This window comes from Lissotriton vulgaris, chromosome 1_1 (genome assembly GCF_964263255.1).
Source record: "Lissotriton vulgaris chromosome 1_1, aLisVul1.2, whole genome shotgun sequence".
Taxonomy (NCBI): domain Eukaryota; kingdom Metazoa; phylum Chordata; class Amphibia; order Caudata; family Salamandridae; genus Lissotriton; species Lissotriton vulgaris.
The window spans coordinates 240,668,923-240,694,678 of record NC_141685.1 but is presented as its reverse complement, the minus strand read 5'-3'; the positions used below and the strand labels follow the sequence as shown (position 1 = coordinate 240,694,678).

The following is a 25,756-nucleotide window of genomic DNA, read 5'->3' as shown; positions in this document are numbered from 1 at the left end:
CATTTTCATAATTTCAGTGCAATTAGGAGTGACATTTCAACAAGTATGAGTGACACTTTCTTGTGAGGAAAATCAAGCAGAGAAGATAAGGGAAACATATAAATAACAGAAATTACACCCATTGAGGAACAAGAAACACTAAGAAGATCTTAAAACTGCTGCAAAGCCCAAAATGGCGGAGTGAGGATCCGTGCCGGCTGACTCACCTGTGAGCTCCACTCCTCACTCTCCCTCCTAGAACCCTCGCGGAACGAATGCTGAAACGAAAGCTGTAATCTCACTGAGGTTACAGAGCAGGCTCACTACGGCGGCTCTCTCTGCTCCAATCAACCAATGCTTTTGCTCCTCGAAGCTGCCTGGCTGCTACGACAGCTGTTTGGTGCACGGATCGGTAACTCCGGGCTCAGCTGTTCTGGTCTCTTCGTCAACCGGCGAGCGACTGCCGGAGTGCGTGGGACCCAAAGGATGACCCCAAAGAACCCTTCGCAGATGCCGTCACGCCAGACACGAAACAGCAAACAGGCGATGACGGCTACGACTACGGCGGCAGCAGCAGTAATTACCTCGCTTTCAGCCGCCACTTCTTCCACAGCTGCTACGATCACCGTTTCATCCGCGGCAGTCCCGACGGCAGCCGCCACCTCTCTGCAAACCCTTGAGATCCACCTCGACGGCGCTCTGACGGAAAATAGCGACCCCCCTGCTACAGTCTCTGCTTCTGCAGTCTCGATCTCAGCAGCAGAAGTGAAATCCTCAACGGGTACAGCCAAACAGGTAACGAAGTCCTCAATTTCATCTAATGTGCCACAGATTAAGGGTTTAGTATCCAAAACGGACAAAACCGGGACAAAAACACAGGCAAAGGCAGGGGGGGTGGCAGAAGGGTCTGCCTCACATCATTTGACTCCGAGTAACCAAGGTGTTGATCCTGACCCCTTGCACGCGAGCACTATGACACCAGAAGCGCTAGACCCCAATAGGGGTAAAGCTCCACAGATGCTGCCAGAGCCACCACCCCATCTACCCAAACCGACCTCTATTGATCTCATTACAAGCAACCTACAGGCGATACCTGAAGATGTGGGTAACAAGCCCGGGGGGTCAAATGAGAATATAGCAAATATGCTGCTCCCAGCTGATGCCGAGCTGGACTCCTACGAGGACTGTGAGGTCGAATCAGAGATAGAGGATGATAGGTCAGCAGATCTATTAACAGGGGGGTGCGCTTCACAGAACAAAATCAAGGGGAAACCAAAAACAAAGAAAAGTAGCAAAGCTGGTGCTATCTCCAAACGACTCAAACAAAAGACAAGCCGTAATCCCGCTCTGAAGAAGCATATCTTAGAAAAAAGTCCGCTTAGAAACTGGATTGTAGCAAAGGGTTTGGTTAAAAACATGACACTGAGGCTATCAGGTGGGAGCCCTACCGACCCTCTACCAGTCACGACCTCCCCGGAGAAAAGTATATTGATCAGTCCAGGTATCATGCCTTCGGGGGACAAGTTGGACGGGCTACAACCTCAAGAGCAAGCTAACGGATCATCCTACAGCTTGGAGCTAACATTATTGGACGAAGCCAATAACTCACCATCAGCCATCCAACCGTCCTCCCCGGCAACAACAAGCCCCTCCTTCTCAACGGCGACACCCCCGGGCCCTGCCATTGCTTCTCCTACAACGGCTACAAGAAATGCAGAAACTGATACTCCTCCCTCCTTAGATGAAATACTAACGGTTCTGAGCAAACAACTGAGCAATCAGCGGGCGGAAGCACAAGAATATTTTCTTCAGCTTAGAGAAGATAATAACAAGACGCAATCTGTCTTACAAGATCTCACGGCTAAAATTGGGGGGGTCTCTCAAGATACCATTGAGCTACAGGAACGGGTGGTACAGGTGGAGGAGACAAACACCAAAATGATAAAAACAGTGGAAAAACAAGATGATCAACTGAAGGTACTACAGCTAAAAGTTGAGGATTTGGAGAATCGTCAAAGGCGCTCCAACCTAAGACTTTTTGGAATTCCGGAGAGATCAGAGGGCGCAGACCCTAGAGCCTACATTGTAGGGGTCCTTCAGAAGGCTTTCCCGGACCTGTCAGACTGGGACTGGGATTCACAAATCCAAAGGGCCCACTGTTTACCTCTGTTTCAGAAGAATAGAGAGAACCAATTTCCACGCCCATTCCTAATTTACTTCGGCAATTTCCTTCTACGACAAGCGGTCTGGCAGAGAGCCCGCCCCAACTCCCCAGTAGCTGTAGGAGAATTCTCGCTTTTCGCACGCTCCGATCTCAGTAGGGACACTATGGACAAGAGGTGGCAGTTTCGCAAACTGATGGATCCAATTAAGGCCCATGGTGGGCAAGTTTTCCTCCAAGAACCTGCTCGTCTAAAGGTTATAAGAAATGGGCGAACCCATTTCTTTAATGATGTTAAGGAAGCAGAGAATTATCTCTCCAGCATTATATCTAGCCAGAGCTAGACCCAGAAACAATTTAACATCAGAAGTAAATAAGTAAAGACTGATGTCAGAACAAATTATCTAATGGGAGTATGGGGGGCACAACTCCACAAACTCACGAAATTAGAGGGGGAGAAAATGAGAAAAATCGAAAGGAAACGAAAAAGACTTATGCATGTTTAATGATTTTTGCTTTATGGAGGGGGGGGGTGAGAGTGACACAGGTTGCGTCACCACACACGCTGCCTTACTAACGGCAGCATTCACTGGGGGGTGGTTCTTCCCCGGCTGGGGCGAGAATCAAGGGGGGGGGAGGGGGGAGGGACAACATCTCCGCAAGATGGGGGCTAGGGGAGCCAGGGGGGGGGGAATATAATAAAATTTGTGTGCAGGATGACAAGTGGGAACTAATTGATAAAATTCGCAACTCATGGTTTTTTTGCGGCATTACTATATGTTGTAGAGGCTTAAGAGAACTAGCTTTAGCCTTATTATTTGGTTATCTGAAGAGGGGCGCATTATTTCAACAGACATCTAAATGCATCTAATTAGATGTTTAGCCTGGAACGTGGCAGGACTTAATAGCAAAAGCAAAAGATCCTTAGTATCAGAGGAATTGAAACTACATAACCCTCATTTTTGCTTATTATCAGAAACCCACATCGTATGGAAAGACAGGAAAATCTTAAGTCAACTGGGATATGAAGTTTTGGTTTGTTCCACTTTTGGGAATCCTACAAGAGGAGTTGTCATTCTTAAGGACAAACGACTCAGGGTAGAGGTACTTCAAACCGCTCATGACAAGGATGGCAGATGGGCCATAGCGCAAATCAATTACGCTAACACTAAGTATGTCTTATGCGTAGTCTACGGCCCAAATGTAGATGACCCAAAACACTTTGACCAACTAAATGTGAAACTTTTGGGCTGGGAGGGGGAATTCATAATAATGGGGGATTTTAACTGTATTCTGGACTACAAAATAGATACTACCAAACCGAATGCTCATCAAAGGATGCACAAGACCAGGCTGTCCATAATAGATATATGCCGGACACACAATATTAAAGATGCTTGGAGATATTTGTATCCATCTGTACCGGGCTTCACATACTATTCTGCGCCCCACAAGACGTGCACTAGAATAGATTTGGCTCTAACTAGCGATAAATTATTACAGGCTGGTTCTATGATTCTCTGTCCCCGGATAACATCTGATCACAATGCACTCATAATAACATTCGATACACAAAGCACGCGGACACCACCTAGGCCTTTCTCTTTTCCAAGACACTTGCTTTCTGATCCAAATTATGTGAAACAGCTCAAAACTCATCTCAATGAATATATAACCATTAATAGAAATTCAACCGGGTGCTGCATGGTATGGGACTCTTGTAAGGCAAGTATCAGAGGGCTCACTCAAGCCTATGTCTTCAGGCAAAATGCAGAACAGAAGCAGCACAAGCTTACACTACTAAATAGTATAACCAAATTGGAAGATTTACTTGTTAATGCATTACAGCATAACCCCACAGCAGTAATGGAAATTAACCTAAAACTTAGCATATTGAAAACTGATATAAAATCTAACCTTATTAGGAAAAACAGCACTAGGATCCAAAAATCCAAAATAGCCCAATATGAGGGTGGGGACAAAATTGGCAAAGTCTTAGCATATAAAGTAGCAGAAGATAGAGCAGATACCTTAATTTCTAAAATCCGAGGACAAGGGAACAAAATATATAATCAGCCACAAGATATACTCAATCAATTCGCTGAATATTACAGAAACCTATATACCCCAGAAAATCCTGCCGATATAGAATCAATTGAGGAATATGTAGAAGAACATCCAGTGAGTACAGTGAACCCATTAGGCTTGGATGTACTCTCTAATGCCATATCACTGAATGAACTACAACAGGCTATTAACTCGCTACCAACAGGGAAAGCGGCAGGAGAGGACACAATACCTCTGGAACTCTACAAAACTTGCGGCCAAGAATTAGAACAGCTATTATTGGAAGTAATGCAATCGATTGGACCAAACGGAACGGCTCCTAAATCCTGGAACAGGACAAAAATAGTTTTTTTTTTAAAAAAAGGGAAAAATAAGGAAGAGAGAGGGTCATACCGACCCATCTCTCTGATCAACACTGATGCGAAAATATTCGCTAAGATCATGGCAAATAGATTAGCCCCTTTTATGCCCAAAATTGTCAATCAACAACAACATGGCTTTATCTTAGGGCGAGATACAACCGCGCACGTAAACATGGCAATCACAGCGTTTGATATCGCGGAGGTTAAGTCCACTCCACTCGGCATGATATTATTAGACGCCGAAAAGGCTTTTGACCGAGTGGGGTGGACCTATCTCTGGCGAGCACTATCTAAAATGGGTCTTGGGGGAAACTTTCTGAAGGGTATAAAAGCACTTTATGACAAACCCACCGCTTGCATTAGCTACGGGGGCCTGACTTCATCAGAATTCCCTATAATGCGAGGGACTCGGCAAGGTTGTCCTCTCTCACCTCTTTTATTTGCCCTCTCACTCGAACCTTTTTTACTTGCACTCCACCTTCAAAATGTGATTATCCCATTCAATTTCAGCTCACAGGAGCTGAAAATGACAGCCTACGCTGATGACATCGCCGTATATACCATGGACATTGCCAAAGCACTAAAAGGAATTTACCTCGAGGCCGAGAAATTTGGGAAGGTGTCAGGTTACAAGCTTAATGTTCAGAAGACGCAAGTCATATCGAATTACTCCCCATCTGTCCCTATACCTGAGATCTGCAAAGAGGCCACATATCTTGGGGTTAAACTAACAGCCAGACTACAAAACATTAACAATATAAACTATAACGACTTGACTAAAAAAACTACTCTTATTCTGAAAAAATGGAACAAACTGCCCTTAAATATGATTAGTAGAATTAACCTTATCAAAATGAAAGTTCTGCCAAAATTTGTATACTTATTTCGCTCCATCCCGCTGTCACTTAACAATACATTTTTTCAGCATCTAGACGGGCTCCTGAGCAGTTTTATTTGGGGCTACAAAAGGGCCAGAAGGTCATTAAAAATAATGAAAAATAATCTAAACAAAGGAGGGCTGAATGTCCCAGACTTCAAACTATATTTTTGGTCCTCATTTTTTACTCGTATACGCTCAGTACTACACGGAGATAGAACTCCCCTTTTTTTTCATTCTTTTATGCTGAAACAAGACTCCTCATTCTTTCTGTTTAGAATCAATGACCCGAACTACTACAAAAGGGTAAAGTTCAAGACCGCCAGAGACATTGCTAGGATTTGGAATAATATATTAAAACATTGCAAAACAAATTTTTATCACTCAAAACTTCCGTTGTGGGGCAACCCAGGTCTCCCGGCTATCTTCACAGATTCTATCACTAATAGTTGGGCTTCTTTTGGGATTAAGACGCTGGAGGATCTTTACGGCTCGCAGGGGTTTCTAGAATTCAATACACTTAAGCAGCTATACGACCTACCGGAATCTTCAAGGTTCAAATATATGCAAATCCATGACTATCTGATCAATTATAAAAAGATACAAAATATTTCTGATTGCGATATCTGGACTTGCCTCTATTCAAATAAGAACAAATCAGTTATCAGCGAATCTTATAAAATACTCAGCCTCCTTAGAACCAACGACAGCGACAAACTGGCGGCGAAATGGAGTACCCAGCTAAACCTAAATATTACTCCTAACCAGATAGAGCACTCTCTTACTAATATAAATAATCTTGTACGATCATCCAGCCTTCGGCTACAACAATACAGAACGACCTGCATGTTATATTACACACCAGAAAGAATTACCAAATGGTCATCAAACCCCTCCTTCAGTAGCCGTACCAAATGCCCCAAATGTTCGCTGGAAGCAGCTAATTTAGCTCATATCTTGTACTCTTGCCCCAAACTAAAGAACTTTTGGGGCGACATATTGAGTGTACTGAGATTAAAAAATATTTCATATCCCACCACTACGGCTGCTTCGGTCCTACTAGACCTTAACACCTCTTTATCCCCACAATCATCTCTAATCACTATACTTTTTTCATGTGCAAAATTAACTCTGGCTAGGGCCTGGATTGACCCAGAACCACAGACGGTCTGGAAATGGTGGACCTTAGTAATAGAAATACACGCTATGGAGCTAGCCTTAGCAAATCTTAGGGGAATACGCTCACTGACTAAGTTTAATAGAATTTGGGGCACTCTTCTAGATTGAGAATTTTATATTGTTATAATTCTATAAATTTGTATGACTCTTAAGCCTTTTGTTTAATTTTACAAATGGATGAACTTGTACATGAACTTTTGTTGCCTTCTGTTTTATTTTGTCATCTTGCATATCAATAAAAATATTAAAAAAAAAAAAAAAAAAAAAAACTGCTGCAAAGCACCAGAAATGGAATGGCACTAACCAACATGACAGATAGAGAGCCCTGCCTCTGAACAGGACACTTGATACAAGTAGGAAGTCTCATCTTCCACTCGCGCAACAATACCAGAGTGCACATTAGTGTTTTTGAAAAGGTTAACAGAAAGTGCAGAGAAACACCTCTAAGAACAGGGCAGCGCTGCAGCCAGGCCGGCAGCCCTTGACTGTATGGGTCTCATTTAACAATACACAACATTCCGAATGACATAATATTCCATATGTAAAACAAATTAAAAAATGAAAGATAATGTTCATTTTCTTCTAATTCTTCAATTTATAATGGTGGATGTGATGAAAAGGGCCATGGGTTCATACTCTAAAAAAATCTATTTCCTACTGATTATTCAAATTGGACGTGTTTTTTTTTTAAAGATGTGTGCGCTGTTATTTTATATAGAGTTTAAAATGAACTCTGCCTACACCTTACACTCTGAAACTGCGCACACCAATGCTGACCAGACATGACTTCCAGGACCGGCTGAGCCAGGGGCCAGGGCCTAGCTGCAATAATCTTCAAACTGGGGCTATACTGGGCGATCAGGGACGAATACGTTCAGATACGAGTATGCCTCTTAGATACATGGGTTTCACTTTTGAAAAAAACATCTTGTGTCCACTGCCCAGCCCAGGAGCACGACTACCAACAGGCCCCAAGACCACAAAGCATGGGTTTCTCTGTGCCACCCTCTCTGAGCGTGGCACCGACAGCCACGTCAGCACACCGCAGAACATGCCACAGCCTTGGATTAAAATTATGCCTGATGATCAATTACCTCCTGCAAAGGCATCAAATGTGTCTTCTAAATAAGAAGTGGGTTGTCACTAGGGCAAAAGATTTTCAATGCAGGTGCCGAGACACTGTCCCAGACCCACACCCGGCGCAGCACCAGCGTAGCTTGATTATACTCAGCCCATCAAGGTCAGTCTGACACAGTGGAGCTACAGGCTCTGAGGCTGCTCCAACTTTACTTTTCTCATTATACGAGACGCACTAAAAATAATTGGAGAAGGATTGGAAATGTAGTAGTGACACAGACACTTACTAGTACTGTCTAGCAGGCAGCGCCTTCTATGGAAAGGGCCAGCTCGCCACGGCAAATCCCCCCTACCACATGGGCTCCTGGCAGCGGCCACGGTGCAGGACTCGATCACTCGCTCCGGCCGCGTCATTCACAAGGCTCTGTTAGTTTGTAGTGCAACACCACTCTGGACGCGGTCCGGGTCCGGTCGCGGCAGGTCCTCACATCATTATGCTGCAGGGCCTACAACGTGGGGTGTAATGCAGCTAACTTCACTGTCTGCCTTCCACTCACGGCGCATTATTGGTTAAACTCATCACTGAGTCAAGTCGTGACATCAATGAATGCTGCGGTGGGTGAGAATGTTGCTACATTGTTTTTGCAATGAACTGCCTAAGAAGACATGAGCTGAGCCAACCCCAAAGCAGCATGGAGCCAGCCAGCTTTCCACCAGCGGTGCTAACAGCACTCCAGCTTCACAGCTGGGAGGCGCTAGTCAATATTATGTGTGACTTTGCATTTCAGTGCAGTGACGTTTGGATCACCACACTGACATTCATTAGTCTAGCGCCTGATGAGTGGTACTTGGCAGGAAGGCAGGTGAAGGGGATTTACAGTTATCCTCACTTAGCGCATTTGGTACGTTGAGACGTGGTAACATGCGGATTGCGCACCGCTGCCGAGGGGTATCCTTCAATACAGAGAGGTTGCTCTGGAGTTCCTTTCATTCCATAACATGAAACAAGGCTTCCTTGTGTCGGCATGTGAACAGAAACGAAGCAGCTTTAGGTTCACTAACCCGGGTCTAAATACCAAAAGACCAGTAAGTCCAACCTGCCTTCTGTGTTTAGGCGTTCATCAGGAAGAGGCAAAGGCTAAACTGGTCGCTGTGCAGTAAGCTGACATGCTTCCTTCCAGCAAATGGCCGAAAGGAGACAAACGGCCATATTAGTAGGTCCCACACACAATCACTACACATTCACCCTTTCGCTACAAACAGGAGGAAGCTAACCAGGGTGATTTTGGTTTTGAGACCCAGAACAATGACAAGGACTATGGGACTTCTCACTCTCATTGCAGAGCCAGGCAAGGACCAGGCTGCACAGCCCGCTATCCCTTCAACAACATCAAAGAGATAGCAGTACAGCAAGATGCAGCTATACAGATATCTCATCCACTTCCTTGAAAGGCCTGGTATGGACCAGGATGCTTAGCTTGTTCTTTCTTTCTTGGATGGCCTGGTATGGACCACAATGTGAGTCAGGGCCTGGTGTGGACCAGCATCTGAGACGGCGTCTGGACAGGCCTCACCTCCTACCCCCAGAGCTGATGTTTCATCCTCAGCACAGGACAAGCCGTACATCATCTGTACCCCCCATGGTCAGGCCTCACCTATTCTGCACCCCTGGACAATTCTCACCTGATCTGCACTCCACAGACAGGCCTCACCTCCTCTGCACCCCCCATGCACAGACCTATCTTCCTCTGCCCCCCGCACAGGCCTCACCTCCTCTGCACCCTCTGTGCACAGGCCACAACTCCTCTGCACCCTCCCCCCCTCACAGGCCTCACCTCGTCTGCACCCCCCCTGACCTCCTCTGCACCCTCATTGCACAGCCCTCAACTTCTCTGCAACCCCCCACACAGGCCTCACCTCGTATGCACCCCACCTGCACAGGCCTCACCTCCTCTGCACCCCCCCCTGCACGGGCCTCACCTCGTCTGCACCCCCCCTCACCTCCTCTGCACCCTCATTGCACAGGCCTCAACTTCTCTGCAACCCCCCACACAGGCCTCACCTCGTCTGCACCCCACCTGCACAGGCCTCACCTCCTCTGCACCCCCCCTGCACGGGCCTCACCTCCTCTGCACCCCCCCCCCTTCTGCACGAGCCTCACATCCTCTGCACCCCCCCTGGGCAGGTCTCACCATCAATGCACCCCACCAAAACAGGCCTCACCTCCTCTGCTCCCCTGGACAAGCCTTACATCCTCTGCTTCCCTTGGACAGGCTCATACCCTCTGCACCACTTGACCAGGACAGGCCTCACCTCTTCTACACACCCTGGACAGGCCTCACCTCCTTTGCACCCCCTCTGGTGGGGTGAGGCCTCAACTACTCTGCATCCCTTGGACAAGTTTAACCTCCTATGCACCTCCCTGGACAGGCCTCGCTTCCTCTGCACACCCTGGACGGCCCTTACCTCCTCTGCACTGCTCTTGATGGACATGCTTCACCTTCTCTACACTCCCCTGGGTAGGCTTCACCTCCTCTTTTTTCACTTGGACAGGCCTTACCTCCTCTGCGCCCCCAGAACAGGCTTCACCTCCTCAATCATTCAAGGCATTTATATAGCGCACTACTCACCCGGATGGTCTCAAGGCGCTAGGGGAGGGGGGTCCGCTACTGCTCGAACAGCCAGGTCTTGAGCTGCTTCCTGAAGGCGAGGTAGTCCTGGGTCAGGCGGAGGTGGGTCGGGAGGGAGTTCCAAGTCTTGGCGGCGAGGTAGGAGAAGGACCTTCCCCCTGTGGTGGCTCTTCGGATGCGGGGGACGGCGGCGAGGGCATGGCCGGTCGAACGAAGCTGGCGTTTGGGAGCGTAGAAGTTGAGGCGGCTGTTAAGGTATCCTGGGCCTTGGTTGTGTAGGGCTTTGTGTGCGTGGGTGAGGAGACGGTAGGAGATTCTCTTGTTGACCGGGAGCCAGTGCAGGTCTCTTAGGTGTCCGGAGATTTGGTTGCGACGGGGGATGTCCAGTATGAGTCGTGCTGAGGCGTTCTGGATCCGCTGGAGCCTCTTCTGGAGTTTGGCGGTGGTTCCGGCGTTGAGGGAGTTGCCGTAGTCCAGACGGCTGGTGACGAGGGCCTGGGTGACCGTCTTCCTGGTCTCGGCGGGGATCCACCGGAAGATCTTTCGTAGCATGCGCAGGATGTTGAAGCACGTCGAGGAGACGGCGTTGACTTGTCTGGTCATGGAGAGGGAGGAGTCCAGGATGACACCCAGGTTGCGTGCGTGCCTCACCTCCTCTGCACCGGCAGCACAGAACAGGCCTCACCTCCTCTGCACCCCCCAGCACAGAACAGGCCTCACCTCCTCTGCACCCCCCAGCACAGAACAGGCCTCACCTCCTCTGCACCCCCCAGCACAGAATAGGCCTCACCTCCTCTGTACTCCCCTAGACAAGCCTCACTTCCTCTGCACCACTCTGAGGATGCCTCACTTTCTCCTCACACCCTGGTTATGCTACAAGCCTCCCCCGAACCCCCTGGACAGGCCTCACCTCCTCTGCATCCCCTGGACAGGCCTCACCTCCTCTGACCCCCTGGACAGGCCTCACCTCCTCTGCACAGCATAGACAGGCCTCATCTCTTTTGCTCCCCCTGCACAGGCCTCACATTCTCTGCACCCCCCATGCAGGAATCATTTCCTCTGCATTCCCCCACCCCTGCACAGGCCTCACCTCCAATGCACCCCACTGGACAGGTCTCACCTTCAATGCAACCTACCAAGACAGGCCTCACCTCCTCTGCACACCCTGGACAGGCCTCACCTCTTCTGCACGCCCTTGACAGGCCTTACCATTTTGCACCCCCTCTGGTCAGGACAGGTCTCAACTCCTCTGCACCCCCTGGACAGGATTAACCTCCTATATACTCCCCCTGGACAGGCCTCACTTCCTCTGCAACCCGAGCCCCCAGCACATGACAGGCCTCACCTCCTCTGCACACCCTGGACGGGCCTTACCTCCTCCGCACTGCTCTAGACTGCCTCCTACTCCTCTACACCCACTGGATAAGTCTCACCTTCTCTGCACCCCCCTGGACAGGCTTCACCTTTTCTGCACCCTATGAACAGGCCTCACCTGCTCTGTACTCCCCTGTACAAGCTGCACCTCCTCTTCATAACTCTGCGAATGCCTCACTTCTTCCTTCCCCCCTGGACAGGCTTCATGCTCCTCTGCACCCCCTGGACAGGTCTCACATCCTCAGCACCCCCTGGACAGACCTCACCTCCGCTGCACCGCATGGACTGGCTTCATGCCTCTTCTGCACCACCTGGACAGGCCTCACCTCCTCTGCACTCCCCGGACAAGCCTCACCTTCTCTGCACTGCATCTGGACAGGCTTCACCTCCGCTGTAACCCACTTGGACGGGCCTCATCTCCTATGCACTCCCGGGACAGGCCTCACCTCCTATGTACCCCACCTGGACAAGCCCCAACTCCTCTGTACCTCACCTGGACAGGCCTCACCTCCAATCTACCCCCTGGACAGGCCTCACCTACTCTGCGAACCCCTCTGTAAAGACGTCTTCTCTGCACCCCTCTGGAAAGGCCTTATCTCCTCTACACACCTTGGATAAGCCTCGCCTAATCTGTACCCCCAGCACAGGACAGACCTGGACTCCTCTCCACCCCCATGGACAGTCCTCATCTTATCTGAATCCCCAGGCACAGGACAGCCCTCACCTCCTAAGCTTCATCATGGACAGGCCTCACCGCCCTGCACTCTACTGTACTCGCCTCACCTCACCTCCTCAGCACACCCCTGGACAGGCATACTCTCCTCTGTACCCCCTGGACAGGCAAAACCTCCTCTGCCCTCCCCCCCCCCCACGGACAGGCAAAACCTCCTCTGCCCTTCCCCCCCGACAGGAATAACCTCCTCTGCACCCCCAGACAGGCCTCACTTCCTCTGCACCCCCTGGACAAGCTTCACCCATTCTGCACATCCCTGGATCGGCCTCACCTCCTCTCCACCCCCCAACACAGGACAGACCTCGAAGTCTCAGCTCCCCCTGGACAGGGCAGGCCTCACATACTCTGCATCACCCAACACAAGACAGGCCTCACCTCCTCTTCACCCCTCCCCTGGTAAGGCCTCACCTCCTCTGCACTCCACTGGACAGGCCTCACCAACCATGCACCCCCCAGCACAGGACAGGCGCACTTCCTCTATACCACCTCTGGACAGGCCTCAACTCCTATGCACCCCCAAACACAGGACAGGCCCCCCTCTCCTGCACCGCTCTGGACAGGTTTCACCTCCTCTGCACCCCCTGGACAGGCCTCTCCTCCTCTGCACCCCCACCCTGACAGGCCTCACCTCCTCTGTAGCCCCTGGACAGGTGTTACCTCCTCTGCGCACTCTGTAGAGGCCTCACAATCTCTGCACCCACCTGGACAAGCCTCCCTTCTTCTTCTGCAGCCCCAGGACAGGCCTCTCCTCCTACGCACCTACCAACACAGGAGAGGCTTCACCTTCTTTGCATTGCTCTGGACCAGCCTCACCTCCTCTGCTCCTCCTCTGGACAGGTCTCACCTTCTCTGCATCCTCTTGGACAGGCATTACCTCTTCTGCACCCCAGGACAGTCCGCACCTTCTCTGCTCCCACAGCAAAGGACTGGTCTACCTCCTCCGCACTCCCTGGGGAGGACTTCAATCCTCGCTACACCCCTGGACAAGTGTTACCTCCTCTGTGCCACTCTGGAAAGGTCTCATGCCTCCTCAGCACCCCCTGGACAGGCCTTGTGCCTCCTCTGCACCCCTGGACAGGCCTCACCTCCTCTGCACCCTCTGGACAGGTCTCATGCCTCATCTTCACCACCAGCACAGGTCCCATGCCTTCTCTGCACCCCTGGACAGGTCCCATGCCTCTTCTGCACGGCCTGGACAGGCGTCACCTCCTCTGCACCCGCCTAGACAGGCGTCACTTATTCTACACCCCCTGGACAGGCCTCACCGTGTACACCCACCAGCAGAAGGCAGGTCTCACCTCCTCTGCATCGCTCTGGAGAGGACTCACATTCTCTGCATCTGCCTGCACATGTCTCATCCCCGATGCACCCCACCTGGACAGGTCTCACCTTCTCCACACCCCTGACAGGACTCACCTCCTCTGCACAACATGGACAGGCCTCACCTCCTCTGGACCCCTGGATAGTCCTCATTTCCTCTGCACACCCCTAGACAGGCCTCACCTCCTCTGCACTGCTCTGGACAGACTCACCTGCTCTGCACTGCTCTGGACAGGCCTCACCCCCTTTGCACCCCTGACAGGCCTCTCCTACTCTCCTTCCCCCCTCCCACCCTGCCAGGCCGCGCCCCCTCTCCACCCCCTGGACAGGCCTCACCTCATCTGCCTCCCTCTGGAAAGGCCTCACCTCCTCTGCATCCCCAAGCACAGAACAGGCCTCACCTCCTCTGCACCCCCCAGCACAGAACAGGCCTCACCTCCTCTGCACCCCCCAGCACAGAATAGGCCTCACCTCCTCTGTACTCCCCTAGACAAGCCTCACTACCTCTGCACCACTCTGAGGATGCCTCACTTTCTCCTCACACCCTGGACATGCTACAAGCCTCCTCCGAACCCCCTGGACAGGCCTCACCTCCTCTACATCCCCTGGACAGGCCTCACCTCCTCTGACCCCCTGGACAGGCCTCACCTCCTCTGCACAGCATAGACAGGCCTCATCTCTTTTGCACCCCCTGCACAGGCCTCACATTCTCTGCACCCCCCGTGCAGGAATCATTTCCTCTGCACCCCCCCACCCCTGCACAGGCCTCACCTCCAATACACCCCATTGGACAGGTCTCACCTTCAATGCAACCTACCAAGACAGGCCTCACCTCCTCTGCACACCCTGGACAGGCCTCACCTCTTCTGCACGCCCTTGACAGGCCTTACCATTTTGCACCCCCTCTGGTCAGGACAGGTCTCAACTCCTCTGCACCCCCTGGACAGGATTAACCTCCTATATACTCCCCCTGGACAGGCCTCACTTCCTCTGCAACCCGAGCCCCCAGCACATGACAGGCCTCACCTCCTCTGCACACCCTGGACGGGCCTTACCTCCTCCGCACTGCTCTAGACTGCCTCCTACTCCTCTACACCCACTGGATAAGTCTCACCTTCTCTGCACCCCCCTGGACAGGCTTCACCTTTTCTGCACCCTATGAACAGGCCTCACCTCCTCTGGACCCCTGGATAGTCCTCATTTCCTCTGCACACCCCTTGACATACCTCCCATTCTCTGCACACCCCTAGACAGGCCTCACCTCCTCTGCACTGCTCTGGACAGCCTCACCTGCTCTGCACTACTCTGGACAGGCCTCACCCCCTTTGCACCCCTGACAGGCCTCTCCTACCCTCCTTCCCCCCTCCCACCCAGCCAGGCCGCGCCTCCTCTCCACCCCCTGGACAGGCCTCACCTCATCTGCCTCCCTCTGGAAAGGCCTCACCTCCTCTGCATCCCCAAGCACAGGACAGGCATCACCTCCTCTGCACCCCATGGACAGGCCTCACCTCTTCTGTACCCACCTGGACAGTTCTCGCTTCCTCTGCACACCCCTGGACAGGCCTCACTTACTCTAATTTGCTCTGGACAGCCTCAACTGCTCTGCACTGCTCTGGACAGGCCTCACCTCCTCTGCACCCCCTGAAAGGACTCTGCTTCCCCCCTCCTCCAGACATGCCTCTCCACCCCCTGGACCGGCCTCGCCTCATCTACATCCCTCGGGACAGCCCTCACCTCAACTGCACCCCCAAGCAAAGGACAGGCCTCGCCCCCTCTGCACCCCATGGACAGGCCTCACCTCCTTTGCACCCCCTGGACAGGCTTTACCTCCTCTGCACCCCCTGAACAGTCCTCACCTCCTCCGCACCCCTGGACAGGACAGGCCTCACCTCCTCTGCACCTCCTGAACAGGCCTCACCTCCCTTGCACCCACCTGGACAGGCCTCACCTCCTCTACACCCACCTGGACAGGTACGTCTAACCTCCTCTGCACTCACCTGGATAGGCCTAACCTCCTCTGCACTGCTCTGGACAGGCTTCACCTCCTCCAAACCCCTGGACAGGACAGCTCTCACCTCCCTTGCACCCACCTGCACAGGTCTCGCCTCTCTTGCATCCACCTGGACAGGCCTCACCTCCTCTGCACCCACCTGGACAGGCCTCACCTCCTCTGCACCCACCTGGACAGGCCTCACCTCCTCTGCACCCCCCTGGACAGGCCTCACCTCCTCTGCACCCCCCTGGACAGGCCTCATCTCCTCCGCACCCCCTGGACAGGCCTCACCTCCCTTGCACCCCCTCTGGACAGGACAGGCCTCAACTCCTCTGCACCTACCTGGACATGCCTCACCTCCGCTGCACCGCATGGACTGGCTTCATGCCTCCTCTGCACCCCATGGACAGGCCTCACCTCCTCTGCACCCCCCTGGACAGGCCTCACCTCCTCTACACACACCCTGGACAGGCCTCACCTCCTCCGCACCCCCTGGACAGGCCTCACCTTCCTTGCACCCCCTCTGGACAGGACAGGCCTCAACTCCTCTGCACCCACCTGGACATGCCTCACCACCTCTGCACCCCCTGGACAGGCCTCTCCTCCCTGGCACCCCCTGGACAGGCCTCACCTCCTCTGCACCTACCTGGACAGGCCTCACGTCCTCTGCACCCCCTGGACAGGCCTCACCTCCTCTGCCCTCCTGGACAGGCCTCACCTCCTCTGCACCCCCCTGGGCAGGCCTCACCTCCTCTGCCCCACCTGGACAGGCCACAACTCCTCTACACTCACCTGGACAGGTACGTCAATCAATCAGGAGTTTGTTAAAGCGCGACTACTCAACCGTAAGGGTCTCAAGGCGCTAGGGGTGGGGGTGGGGGGGTTCAGGTTCCATTCCATCAAGGAGGGGGTCTGTCGAAGAGCCAGGTTTTGATGTTTCTTGCGAAGATGGGGAGCGATGTTGTCTGTCTGAGGTGTAGCGGAAGGGCGTTCCATGCTTTGGCCGCGAGGAAGGAGAAGGAGCGGCCTCCCGATCTGGTCTTTCTGGTGCGGGGGACCACAGCGTAGAAAAGCTGGGCTGATCGTAGGGTCCTTTGGGGTGCGTGGAATTTGAGTCGGCTGTTCAGGTATGCTGGTCCGGTGCCGTGGAGGGCCTTGTGTGCGTGGGTGAGCATCATAAAGGTGATTCTCGCCTCAACGGGGAGCCAGTGGAGTGTGCGCATGTGCTGGGAGATGTGGCAGTGTTTTGGCAGGTTGAGGACCAGTCTTGCGGCGGCGTTCTGGATGTTCTGTAGCTTGCGGATTAGGATTTTGTTTATTCCGGCGTAGAGTGCGTTGCCGTAGTCGAGTCTGCTGGTGACCAGGGCGTGAGTGACTGACTTTCGGTGTTCGAGGGGGATCCATTTGAAGGTCTTACGAAGGAGGCGGAGGGTGTGGAAGCAGGAAGATGAGACAGAGTTGATCTGGCGGTCCATTTTGAGCTTGGAGTCCAGCATGATTCCCAGGTTGCGTGCGTCGTCTGTGGGGGTTGGCGGGTTTCCGAGGGCGGTGGGCCACCAGGTGTCGCTCCAGGCGTCGGGGTTTGGGCCCATGTTGAGTACTTCTGTTTTGTTGGTGTTTAGTTGTAGGCAGCTGTTTTTCATCCATTTGGCGACAGCTTCCATGCCTTCTCGAAAGTTGCGTCTGGCGGTGTTGGGCTCGTTGGATAGGGAGAGGATGAGCTGGGTGTCGTCGAATGACACGATGTTGAGTCCGTAGGTTCTGACGATGGGGGCAAGTGGAGCCATGTAGACGTTGAAGAGCGTCGGGCTGAGGGAGGAGCCCTGGGGGACTCCGCAGGTGGTAGGTGTGGGGTCCGAGAGGAAAGGGGGGAGTCTGACCGCTGCGTCCTGCCGGAGAGGAAGGAGCAGATCCAGTCGAGGGCCTTGTCCTGGATTCCTGCATCGTGGAGTCTGACCTCCTCTGCACCCACCTGGATAGGCCTAACCTCCACTGCACTGCTCTGGACAGGCTTCACCTCCTCCGCACTCCTGGACAGGACAGCTCTCACCTCCCTTGCACCCACCTGCACAGGTCTCGCCTCTCTTCCATCCACCTGGACAGGCCTCACCTCCTCTGCACCCACCTGGACAGGCCTCACCTCCTCTGCACCCCCTGGACCGGCCTCACCTCCTCTGCACCCCCCTGGACAAGCCTCACCTCCTCTGCACCCCCTGGACAGCCCTCACCTCCTCCGCACCCCCTGGACAGGCCTCACCTCCTCCGCACCCCCTGGACAGGCCTCACCTCCCTTGCACCCCCTCTGGACAGGACAGGCCTCACTCCTCTGCACCCACCTGGACATGCCTCACCTCCGCTGCACCGCATGGACTGGCTTCATGCCTCCTCTGCACCCAATGGACAGGCCAAACCTCCTCTGCACTCCACCTACAATCCTCACCTTCTCTGCTTGCATATGGACAGGTCTCACTCCCTCTACACATCCCTGGACAGGCCTCACCTTATCTGCACCCCCTGGACAGGCCTCACCTCTCTTGCACCCCCTGGACAGGCCTCACCTCACTTGCACCTCCTGGACAGGCCTCACCTCCTCTGCCCCCCCGTGGACAGGCATCACCTTCTCTGCCTCCCCTGGACAGACCTCACCTCTTCTGGACAGGCCTCACCTCTCTTGCACCCCAGGATAGGCCTCTCTTCTCTTGCACCCCCTGGATAGGCCTCTCTTCTCTTGCAACCCCTGTACAGGCCTCACCTCCTCTGCACCCCCTGACCGGGCCTCACCTCTCTTGCACCTCCTAGACAGGCCTCACCTCCTCTGCCCCCCCCCCCCTGGACAGGCCTCACCTCCTCTCCCTCCCCTGGACAGGCCCCAACTCCTCTGCACCCCCTGACCAGGCCTCACCTCCTCTGCACCCCCTGGACAGACCTCACCTCCTCTGCACCCCCTGGACAGGCCACATCTCCACTGCCCCCCCTGGAGAGGCCTCACCTCCCTTGCACACACCTGGACAGGGCTATCACCTCCTCTGCCTCCCCTGGACAGGCCTCACCTCTCTTGCACCCCCCCTCCCCCACCTCGGGACAGGCATTGCCTCTCTTGCACCCCCTGGACAGGCCTCGCTTCTTCTGGACAGGCCTCACCTCTTCTGGACAGGCCTCTCCTCTTCTTGACAGGCCTCGCTTCTTCTGGACAGGCCTCACCTCTTCTGGACAGGCCTCTCCTTGCTGCTGCAGTGACGTCTCACAGGAGCCCTCGGTGACGGAGTTTCATGGTCAGAGGAGCCCAGAGTTCATCACCCTTCATCCAGCGCTTCTGACTCCGCACTGAGCCTCGGGGCGCTACGCACAGGCCTGGAAGAGAGACACTGCTCCCCTGGACCTGCGCCGGATGCAGGACAGTGCCTCGGACCGACCCTAGAGCGCTTTAATACAACACAGCAGATCCTAGGAGCTACACACGCGAGACGTCTTAATCACTCCGAATAAGGAAATGACAGAAATGTCCTGCTCCACTTTGCATCTTTCAGCCCTGGTACCCGGTTCCCTTGATGCAGTCCCCTCAACTATCCCTCTCCATTAGTGACCTTTAACCCAGGAAGTGACCTGTCTTGGAGGAAGCAGATCTCGCCGGAGTATTTTTCACTTCTGTGGTGATCGAGTCTTATGCAGCTGAGATTGTACCCCACCACTAATGTCTGCACCCCAAGGGGGTATTCTAATGTGTACATCTCTTCTTGTACATAATTTATGAAAATAAATGTTTGATTCGAGGCGCCCTGACTCCCCCAGGCCTCTTCACTCTTTGTAAACATCCTAAAGTAAGATCCTTCCCTGGTGAGACTGCTGCTGCCCCTCCTTGGGGAACACTTGTCCCACCTTAGGAGGGGGCGGGAAGGGGGGGCCTCTTCGACTTTCTGGGGGGAGAGGAGGGGGGAGGGTGTAGCCAGCAGGGCCGGACTGGCCTTTTATCCCACCGGGCAATTCCCAGCTCCTGGAGGGTAACTGCAGCAGGGGTGGGAGGGGCTTTAAGAGATAGAGAGGGAGGAGAGAAAGAGAGAGAGCGATGCTGGAAGCAGAGAGAGAGAGCATAGAGAGATGGGGGAGAGAGAAGCTGTGGTACTTATTACTTACCTGTTACTATGACTGTTCTAGATAATTCCTTTCTGTTTTGGAATGCTCAGTTATGCTTGGGATGTAGGATGCTGGAATGTGATTGTTTGAATACCAGAAGCTGTCGAAGCCTTACAGTGGGAGCAGCCTCGCTCCTCAACCATGCAGCCAGAGCAAATAAACGACAAGATGGAAACTACCTCCAGCCTCTGGGTTGTTATTTATTTATTTATGTATTTGATTATTTATTTATGCATTTTTATATAGCGCGGACTTTACCCGAAGGTGTCAGAGCGCTTCACAAAAGGAACAGAAATTAAACATAATGAGAAACATTACAAAAGAACAGATTACAAAAGCATACGTTACGTTACATTTGTGAGCAAACAAAATACATGAGGTAGTAAAGGTAATAGTGACAATTGTGAGCAAACAAAATACATGAGGTAGTAAAAATTGTGAGTAACCAAAAATACATGAGGTAGTAAAAAGTGCACAAGAGGAAAAAGTGACAAGTGTGCAGTTACAAGATAAAACAAAGTATAATTTGAGGTATAATACTGCAATAAGTGCTAGACTCTTAGGCACAAGAACAAGCGTTACGTAGGCAAAGGTGGCACTTGTGCAAGTATCAAAGGTAAAAACATGTGAGAGGTAGCAAACCGTGTGTTACAAGGGCAAAGTGGTGTGTGCATGTTACATAAGGGCACCAAACACAAGTACATGGTAAATACTGCAAGAAGTCAGACACTCCAACCCCAGGAATACACTGGGAAGGCACTTCCATGGTCGTGGAAAGTAGAAATTATCAGTAGTGGGAAGACTTCCTCCAAATAACAAGAGGACGTGAATTACTTTTGGAGGTGTCTCTGGAGGAGGAGAACTTTGAGGTCCCTTTTGAAGGCCTGGGAGGAGGCGGTGGTCCGGAGCTGAGGCAGAAAGGAGTTCCAGATTCTCACTGCGTTGCCTGAAAAGGATTGGGCCATTGTTCTCTCCTTCTTGAAAGTGGGAGGTGCAAGCAGTAGATTCTCCGCATTGCGTGAAGGTCTAGAGCCTCAAGAGAGTTTCAGTATATTCGCCAGGTAGCGAGGAGAGGAGGAGTGCAAGGCTTTGTGGGTGATACAAGCGGTCTTGTAGATAGCTCTAGCCTCGAAGGGAAGCCAGCGGAGGGTGGATAACATCGGTGTGATGTGATCGCTTCTTTTGGCCCCATAAATGAAGCGAGCTGCTGAATGGAAAACAGACTTAAGGGGGGACAGGTGGGATTTAGGGAGGCCAGTAAGAAGAGAATTGCTGTAGTCTAGTCTGGAGAGGACCAGCGATTGCACCAGGGTTATAAGGTCTTGCTCCGGGAAGAAGCATCGGATTCCCCAAAGAAGGCGCAGTTGGTAACAAGCAGATTTTGCAATAGAATTGATGTGGGGAGTTAGATTGAGTTTTTTGTCTAGAATGACACCAAGGGATTTTGCGCTGTCGACAATGATGGGTATATTGTTTAGTAGATTCATCTGATCCATCCATGATTGAACCGGGGGAGGAGAGAGTGAGGAGGAGAAGAGGAGGAATTCAGTTTTGGAGGGATTCAGAATCAGTTGATGAGTTGACATCCAGTTTTGGATGGAGTCCAGAGTAGAGCTTAGGATGGAGAGATCATGAGTAGAGGCAACCTTGAGGTAGAGTTGAGTGTCGTCTGCATAGAGATGATAGTGAATCCCGGATTTGCTTAGGAGGTTTCCCAGTGGTTCTAAGTAGAGATTGAACAATGTGGGTTCAAGTATAGAGCTTTGAGGAACACCCTGACCTACCGCCACAGTGTAGTGTAGTGGTTACTACAGAAGCGTTGAGAGAGGTGGACGGATGGACCGCTTACTAATGACAGTCAATATGAGAAATATAAGAATGTTAGACATGAACCTTTGGTTACTGAAGAAGGAATTGTCTGCAGCCTTCGAAACCATCTCCCACAGTATTTTGAAACATCAACTGTGTGAGATGGGTGTCAGAGGGAAGGCCGTGAACTGGTTTGAGAGTTGTCTGACGGCCCGCTCTACCACCGTTCTTGTCCATCCATTAGTCTCATGTAGTCGTCCTTATGCTTTTTAATCTATATATAACACTGTTGGCCAGTATCATCCGATCGAACGGGTTTGAGACTGTGTCATAAACTGACGATACCCAATTGCTTGTCACCTGTGGTTCTGATTACGTTGGCACACTATCTCGTTTCAAGAGCTGTATGGTCCAAATAAACAACTGGATGAGTAGAAACAAGTTACAACTAAATGGCAGTAAGACTGAGATCATCTAATTTGGTAAAGCTGAGAAATTCTGGGCGCAATCCTGGTGGCCTTCGGAATTAGGCTCATGTCCCTCTCCTAAGTCAGTAGTACGTAACCTTGGAATTACCATTGACAGTTCTTTGTCCATGAAAACTCATGTTAACCAGGTTCTAGGTGTCTGCTATGGGATTAAGCACAATCTCTGCAAAACCTTTAAGTGGCTACCCATCGAAGCTAGGAAACCTCTGGTAAAGGGTCTAGTTATTAGCCGTCTTGATTATGGAAACGCCCTGTTCACAGCACTTAATGAAGACCTACTTTCCAAGCTCAAGATTCTTCAAAACACCGCAGCCAGACTTGTCCTTAATCTTCCCCCCAGATTCCCCTCAGCCCCAAATCTCAAAACCCTTCACTGGCTCCCGGTGCGACAAAGAGGCCATTTTAAAATCTTTAGTCCCACACACAAGATAATGCATGACACTGGCCCTAATTACCTAGCAAAAAAACTTCAATGGTACATACCGGGAAGATATTTAAGGTCTGGCACTAAATCATACCTTGTTCAGCCTCGTATTCGCACTTCTCGCAATGGTGGCCATTCACTCTCTTATCTTGCCCCCTTGCTAAGGAATAAATTACCATCACATCTCTCGTCCATAGTTGACCACAAATGCTTTTGTAGAAAGCTGAAAACCTGGCTTTTCCCTCAGTAAGTTTGCTATTAGTTTTCAGGTTGCTGTCTGTATCGCAGTTTTTTTGTTGCAAGCGCCTTGAGACCTCCCGGTGATATGTGCGCTCTACAATAATATCTGACATTGACAGTTGTCTGTCGAGGTTCGAGAACTGTTATACCGAAATGTCTGAGACAGCAAGTCATTGAAGTGGAACACCAAGGACATTGTGGAATCATTGCCACTAAACGAGCTCTCCTGGACCTAGTTTGATTTCCTGATCTTGATGAAAGAGTTAACAGAGAATAAAGGCCTGTCATTTGTCTAATTGCTTATCTCCCGAAACAACTCAAAATCCATTAAACATGTCTGATCTTCAGAAGCAGGTGTGGGAGAGGATCGCTGTGGACTTCTTTGCACCTCTTAACAATGGACACCACCTAATGGTCATCATTGATGAGTATTCCTGTTTTCCTTTAGTGGAAGACTTCTTGTCAATGGCTTTTTTCCTACGTGGGGTGTTCCTTTAATTCTGAAGTCTGACAACGGTCCACCTTTCAACAATGGAGAATCGAAATTTGCCTAGCTAAGTAACGGTAAGTTTCAATTCTATTAAGGATGCGGAGGCGAGGATTATGCTATACTTTCTTCGCTCTTTATTCCATAACTTTTCACAGCAGCTCAGAAGAAACAGTATAAATGCTTTATATATACCAGAAACTAGGTAAAGAAAGCATTAACCGCAAAACAAATGGATCTTCAGTGTCCAACGAACTACAACTCCCATCATTCCATGAGAGCGGAGTCCCATAGTATTCCTCCAACAATGTCCACAACATGTAGCTAGGTCTTCCATCTTAGGTCCTCCTCCTCTTTCTTCGCTGCTTCGCAGCCAGTTAAGTGCCTTTTTTCTCATCTCTATGGGGGTTTAGGCTTTGTTACTTTAATTTAACCTAGCGATTCTAATGCGCTGACTGGGGATCTCTGTGGGGTTTTGCATGACATCTTTACTGTTTTGACCCACAGAGTCCCTTTCCTGATCGCGGGAGCGCTCCATCGCTCCTCACGCAATCTTCCACTGTGTGTGGTGGTCTGCGCGGCCACCAGGGGGTGCTGTGGCATCTCGCTGCTCCTCGGCGCGGTTTCCTGTCACAGAGGAGCCGTGCTGAGGACGGAGAGTCGCTCGTAGCCTTGCCCCACCGCCTTACCTGAACGCCCAGTATTCTGGGTCTGTATTTGCCCCGTTTTTCCTTACGCCCCGCACAGGGTCTGTACAGCGGGTTTTACCGCGATAAACGCCTACGGGCGGTTGTTGTCAGCACTTAGCGGTTTTTGCACCGCAATTGGGCCTACGAAGGCCTTAGTGGCCGCATACCCTTGAGGGTTCTTGTTTGCCCAGAGGGCGCGCTGGGAGGCGGATAAGGCCCGGTCCTGTGGAGGGTCTGCGCGCCAGGAAGAGGGTGCTGCCTTCATTCCGGTTTCCAACCGGGCTGTTTGACTGAAGGGCCTCCGGCCACCTTCTGACTAGGCCAATTCAATCGGCCTTCCTCACCCTCTGTGGGCTTTGTGTTGGTTGTGTACCCTACGCCCCTAGTGCCAGGTCCTGAAAGCATGGAGCAAGAGGGCTACTAATGAAGAGGAGGAACAATACCAGTACCTCAATGATGAGGAGTTCTATAATACGGTAGACAGCTCCATTTACAGATGCGTCACGGAGATAGTGGGCCCTATGGAGGACCGCCTGTCTGCCCGCATTGTGGAGGAGTGTGCGAAATTAGCGCAGGGTCACTCAGTTGCGCCGGGTGCGGCGATTCCTGCGGGAGTGGAGCCCTCTACCCCGAAGAAACCCTGTAGGGAGGGGAACTCGGCGGGGGCGCAGGGTGTGGACAGAGACGTCTTTGAACGCCTACGCGATGCGTTTTTGGCCAAGGCAACCTTGGCCAAAATATATATTTTATATATATTTTATATCTATTTTGTACTGTTTGTACTTTTTATTTAACAAAGGAGGAGATGTAGGGGCTTGTCAGTTAGCAGTGACGGAACATCTCTGTTCCCTGACGGACACCATAGAACAACAGAACAGTGACGTAAGTGATTGGGTGTGCTTCATAAACATGCACAATGCAGAACGTTCAGTTTACAGATTGCAGAATAAAGACGTATATAACTGAGCTCAGTTTGTGGCGTTATCATTTATGTTCAGGGTGGGGCGGACTCTACAGTATCAACCATGTTGCACCTGAGAGGTAGGATATTTAGAGCTGCACTGGTGGAGAAGTGTCTTCCCAGTAATTGTACAGAACTGGTATGTTGTGACGGTTTTGTCTAGGGTATCCAACCTGATAAACCAGCCCTCTTGAAGTAAATGCATGGTAGCCACAATCCTACAGTGGTAAGGTAAGGTAATTTTATTATGCATGATTAAATAAAACTGTTGTATATACAAATACAATGATTGCATTAAAAGCATAGTTATAAGGACCTATTCGGTCAATTGTGTCCATGTTGTAAGTCTTTAAGTTTGAAAAGTTAATTGTTTGCCAGGACTTTGGGTTGTTCTGGCTTTTTTATTTGTGGATACGTTTGGTCCACATTGATTCATTCTCATGCCTCTGCATATCCCAGTTTATCTTTTTTAATGCTTGCCCTGAGTTTCCTCAGTTCACCCTGCCGGCTGTTCTCCTTTGGGTACTGGCAAAGTTTCCTTAGTATCTGATTGATTGCGTTTTTAAATTTTGTTATTTGGGGCGAGTTGTCCTTTTCTGGCTCCCACATTCGTAACAAACTTCACCCTGAGGGTGTGTGTTACTGTCACCCACGTGGTGAGGGGACTCATTTTTTGAGTTGTGTTTTCAAGTAGAATAGATTTAGCTGATTCTAAAAGCTGCTCCGCTGAGTCCAGACTGGATTTGATCCTTTCATTGTTGGCCGTGTACTCTGT

At 51.4% G+C, this 25,756-nt stretch overlaps 1 pseudogene across 1 annotated transcript in view; it reads right to left on the bottom strand.

Annotated features, from left to right (window-relative positions):
• LOC147745346 (uncharacterized) overlaps positions 1-19,297 on the bottom strand; it is an 86,248-nt pseudogene extending 66,951 nt beyond the window's left edge. Inside the window, exon 1 of the transcript XR_015307487.1 lies at positions 18,894-19,297. The product of XR_015307487.1 is annotated as an uncharacterized LOC147745346 (transcript). The remainder of the gene's footprint in view (positions 1-18,893) is intronic.
• Positions 19,298-25,756: the final 6,459 nt, after the last annotated feature.